A 6,000-nucleotide genomic window follows, 5' to 3' on the forward strand; every position below is an offset into this window, starting at 1 on the left:
CCAAGACCCGCCGAGGCGGGGAATTGAACCCTGGTCCAGGACCGATCTCAGCTTCCGGGTCTGCCGCCTCTAACCCCTGAGCCACACTTCTCCACAGTGAAAGACGCTCACTGAGACAGACTGAAAGAACATGGAGACTGCACCCCTCCCGCTTGCACCTAGCTCGCCTCAGACTTGCAAGATCCTCTTACAAAAAACACATCTTTAAACAAAAAGCATCCTTTTTCAGAACACAACTTGACCAAGCCAAAAACAGACCCAGAGAACTGTTCAACATTGTTCGCAGTCAAACCTCAGCCGCTCCGCCTGTACTTACGGCCTCGACGACCAGATGCGAGGAAATAGCCCTCTTTTTCTCTGAAAAAATTGCGAAAATAGAGCAATCCTTCCTGCCGACTCTGACCTCTACCTCCATACTACACATCCCCCCTACCGCACCTGCGTCCTGCCCACTCCCCCCACGACCCTCCATAATACTGATCTCACTCCCCCCTCCTTTCCCTCCACCCTCCAAGATTCTAATCCCCCCAACACTCGCCCTAAAAATAACGCCGCTTGGCATAATTTCCAGCCAGTCACTGAAAGATGTCTTTGACATCATTGCAAAACTTAAACCCTCCTCCCACACTAAAGACCCCCTCCCTTCTAAACTCGTCCAAAACCTCAAACATATCACACCTGCCTGGACCTCGATCATTAACACCTCCCTAGCCACCGGCTGTGTCCCCACCTCCCTTCAACTGGGACAAATCACCCCCATTCTTAAAAACCCTACGGCTGACCCTAATGACCTCAACAACCTCCGTCCTATCTCCAACTTGCCCCTCCTCTCGAACGCCCTTGAAAAATGTGTCCTTCAGCTTGACAGACCACATTGAACTTTTTAACTTACTTGACCCCCTTCAATCAGACTTCAGGAAAGGCTGCAGCACAGAAACCGCCATGCTTAACATTATAGATGACATTCACCACTCCCTCGACAATGGCGAATCTAGCCTACTGATCCTCCTCGATCTCTCCGCAGCGTTCGACACCGTTAACCACTCTGTTCTTCTCAAAGTCCTTAAAGAACAATTCGGCCTTAATGGCATGACTCCTAATTGGTTTGTTTCATACCTGCAGCACCGCGCTCAGCAAATTAAAATCCACAATTGCCTTTCGAACCCATCCCCCATCTCTCTAGGAGTTCCACAAGGATCCATACTATCTCCCTCTCTCTAACCTCTTCATGGAACCTCTTACCCTCATTCTCAAACAAGCAGGGATTAACTATCACCTCTACGCTGACGATACACAACTCTACCATAAGATAAAAACCCATGCTGACATCCTCCACCTCAACAACACCCTCATCAAAATTCAAGCCTGGTTCCACTCGAACCATCTCAAACTTAACCCCAAAAAAACGGAAATTATTCTTTTCTCCCCAAAAAACAACTAACTCCCCATTCAAAAGTGGATCACAGACCTTAACGCCCTCAACTGCTCCTTCTCCCTAGCCACCTCAGTCAAATCCTTGGACATCTCCCTTGACAACCGCCTAACTCTCAATGTACACATCAACAACTCTGCCAAAGGAGCCCTCTTTACCCTCCGTAACCTTAAGAAAATTAAGCCCTTCATCCCAATTGATGACTTTAAACTGGCAGTCCAATCGCTTGCTCTATCGCGCATTGATTACGGCAATGCCATCCTCACCGGAATTCCCAAAACCCACCTGGCACCTCTTAAATCTGTGCTCAACCTCGCGGCTAGGCTTATCACGGACTGCAAACGATTTGACCGCATCTCTCCCGCCCTTAAATCCCTCAAATGGCTCCCCATTGAAGGCAGATCCACATATAAAACCGCCTGGATTACGCACAAAATCCTCCACCAAAACACACCGACATACCTCTCCAACATACTGACCAAAGACCTCTGCTGTAACCAGTCCTACCCCAGCTTCAAAAAAGAACTCAAACTTCTTCTCCTTAATAAATACTGGGGTTTCTAATCCCTCCCTGGTAGCCACGCCCCTCTGCATCACCCCACCTAGCTGCTCCGCATATGACTTGTGACCACCCGCCTGGCCAACTCCCTATCCTTCTATCTGATCACCTTACCTCCCCTCCTCATGACCCTCAGTTCTCTTGCATTTTTTTTGTATACTTAAGTGAGGCTTCCCGCCAAACTGTGACCGCTATTTGGTATTAGTCATAGTGTCTAGCAATTGTTTTTACTTCTTTATCTAGATGTCATGTATCCTATGTGGACTTGCTCTTTTATTATTCCATTGTCTGTGCTTATACACACTGTACCTGTATGGAAACACCTGTAAAGCACTCGGATACTCCTGGGTCCAGCCAGCGCTATATAAAACCTCTTAAATAAAAAATAAAATAGACTTAAGAAAGGGCTTCTTTTCAGGAAGGTCCACAGTTTCTGGAGGCCTTTGTTTTTTTCCTGATGAGATTGCTTCTAGTTTTTATGTTCTTTTAAGTTACCCTCAAGAAGAAAAATTGCCTGCATTCCTCTTGAACCATTCCAGGGCCATTCGCTGCCAGGCCGGGAGGTACACTAAGTATGGTAACAATAAAAGGGGGCTTTTCTATACCAGTGGAATAGAGTAATTAAATCCTAAAAATATGTTTGAGGCATATGAGCTGCAGATTACACACTATGTATAGATGGCCACCTAGTGTTGGGCCCGGATGTTTGCAGTTTGTTTTGTTGTAGAAAAGTCTTTGGAAGTCACGGGATAGATGACTCCTCCTTTGGATGATACTGCGCATGGGCATCAGCTCCATCCCCAGATTATTTTTTTTCTGCCACCGGGCTCTGAGTTTCCATGGCTCCGTGTTGGAACCGATTTCCCTCTGCGCGCAATCCTCACCAACTTACAAAACTTAGTTTTGAACGCTTTCCAGTCGACGCTACTCTTCAACATCCAGGATCTCGATTCCGGTCGTAGACGGCCTTCCGGCATACCTAGGCCTCGACTCCAGCTCATGAAAAGGATGCCATTTAAAAAGTGTCCTCAATGTGGGTCGAAGTTTCCCCACACCGACCTTCATGAGGTGTGTAACCTCTGCCTCTCTCCGGAGCACGATGCGAAAGACTGTTCAGCTTGTGCCTCTTTCCGCTCCAAAAAGACTATCCAGGACCGAAGAGCGAGGAGAGCAATGGCTCAAAGATCTTCAGCTCCGATTCCGGACGACATCTTCGAGGAAGGCGTCAACGTCCCAGAACAGCAAGACGTCGACAGCAGCTCCGAGGCAGAAGATTCCGATGTTGAGGACATCACTCCAGCGCAACGGGTCGTAAGTAAGACCGTCGACCCCGATCCTTCCGCGACACAGAAGGTCCCGGTCACACGCTCGGGTGCACACCGTCACTCTGCTTCTACTGCCCCACCTTCGGGCCCGGCTAAGAAGCCAATTAAGCCTTCAGGCGACTCGAGCTTGAGTCGACCTTCACACGGTGCCGGCGCACATATACCGGCACCGAAAAAGACAACTGCACCGACATCCAAACCATCGACGCCGAAACATACCACTACTCCTTCGGCACCGAAACCCAGGTCGGAACCAAGCAAACCCGCTTCGGATTCCAAAAAAACACCGGAACCGAGTCTTCTGATCCGAAAAAACCATCTGATCCAAAAACCATACCGGAACCGAAAAAAGCTTCGGAGCCGAAAGATTGCTGCTTCCCCAGTGAAAGACATTGTCAAGAAACCATAACAAGCCATTTCGGTGCCCAAGCCTTCCTCCGCACCATAAGATCAACCTCCTGCAGAGGATTTACCCTATCTAGACCCTGCTCAAAAGACTCTAGCTAAGGATCCAATTACTGAACACTTAATTTTGGCTTCAAAAAAGCGACCACTGGACACACCAGCTCCAGCTCCGCATTCAAAGGAGGGCATGGCTACCGCTCCCTTAATACTGCCTTCCCCTTCACTTTCACCTGTACCATCACCACATCCTCCCATACCACAGCATTCTCCAGCACCCTCTATCATACCAGAAAGAGATGATAGTTCTGATGATATGGGGGGTAACATACCTGATCCAGCCACGCCCACAGGATCCTCAGACCCGTGGGATGATTGTACCACCCCAGATGTCCCTCAGGATGACATATACCCCTCAAGGCCTTCCTCACCAGAAGACACTATAGGGTTTAATGAATTAATTCACAGGGCCGCACAATATCACGGGGTAGACATACATACAGACCCTGTTGAGGAAGACTTCCTAATGGATACATTTGATAACGCACAAAGGTCCTCATCCATTTTACCGATGCTTAAAGGAGTGATCAAGCATACCCCTGAAGTCTTCACGGACCCAGTCAGAACTCGGGTCATTAACCCTCGTATAGAGAAAAAATATAAAGCTGCCCCCTCAGACCCAACATATATTAAAAGTCCAGTACCACTAGACTCACTTGTAGTTTCCAAGGATAAAGCAAACGAGCTTATCCAAGAGGGGAAAAACATCACAAACACCTCTATTCGCTGTGCCCTCTGCAGCAGATACTGCCTCTAGGGCAGTTAACACCAGCGTTTTACTACGCAGACACGCCTGGCTACGTATATCAGGGTTCAAACCTGAGGTACAAAGTGCCATTCTTAATCAACCCTTTGAGCAACACCTATTTGGACCCGAAGTAGATGTATCACTAGAGAAAATGAAAAAGGATACAGACACCACCAAATCTATGGGAGCCCTGCAGTTGCAGGCTCCCAGACGTTCATTTCGTCGCTCATCCTATCGAGGTGCTACCAGGGGATATACTTCAGACACAGCTTCTACCTCGTACAAAGCCCCAACACAGTCTACTTACAGCAAAGGCTACTAAAGGGGTGGTTACAGGGGTAACCATAACAAAGGCAGAGGCAAAAATAACAACTCGTGCTCTGCCTCTACCCCTGCCCAATTACTCCCTTCCCCGTCCCATTCCACTCCTGTCGGGGGAATCCTCCAACAATACCTGCCAGCCTGGGAAAACATCACATCAGACAGGTGGGTGCTCCAAATAATTCAATCGGGTTATTGTCTGGAACTAACATCTACCCACCCAAGCAGCGTCCAATGTCACAGGAACATTTAACATTGCTCAGACAGGAGGTAATATCCATCCTGCAGAAAAATGCAATAGAAACCGTTCCAGAGCATCAGAAAAACAAACGAGTATATTCCCTATATTTCCTAATACCAAAGAAGGACGGATCTCTAAGACCCATCCTAGACCTCAGTCCTCTAAACATTTACATACAGTCGGATAATTTTCATATGGTCACACTCCAACAAGTCCTCCCATTACTGATAGTAAACGATACCTTGTCACTCTAGATCTCAAGGACGCCTACTTCCATATTCCCATCCACGCAGCGCACAGAAAATATCTCAGATTTGTGCTAGACTGGCAACACTACCAGTTCAAAGTGCTCCCATTCGGAGTCACAACAGCGCCAAGGATGTTAACCAAATTCCTAGCAGTAGTAGCCGCACACTTAAGAAGACCACATATTCATGTCTTCCCATATCTGGACTGGCTCATAAAAGCCAGCTCATCAGCCAGTGTGTGCAACACACTCACAATACTGTTCAACTGCTTCATGACCTTGGATTCACAGTAAATCACGTCAAATCGCATCTGCAACCCTCACACATACAACCGCATCTCTGCGCTGCAATAAACACCCAACTAACACTAGCTTATCCCTCTCCAGCCAGGATAACAAGTGTACAAACTCTATTAACAAAATTCAAACCGCAACACTTGCTACCAGCTCAAGTGTTCATGCAGCTCATAGGGATGATGGCATCTTGTATATTTGTAGTACCTCACGCAAGACTGCAAATGTGTCCACTTCAAGAGTGCCTAGCACGCCAATGAAACCAGGCTCAAGGACAATTACCAGACCTAGTGTTGGTAGACGGTTGGACTCATCGTTCTCTGCAATGGTGGAACACCAAAAACCTTTCCAAAGGGCTGGGGAACCCATCT

The sequence above is a fragment of the Lissotriton vulgaris genome, chromosome 1_1, assembly GCF_964263255.1.
Source record: "Lissotriton vulgaris chromosome 1_1, aLisVul1.2, whole genome shotgun sequence".
Lineage (NCBI taxonomy): Eukaryota > Metazoa > Chordata > Amphibia > Caudata > Salamandridae > Lissotriton > Lissotriton vulgaris.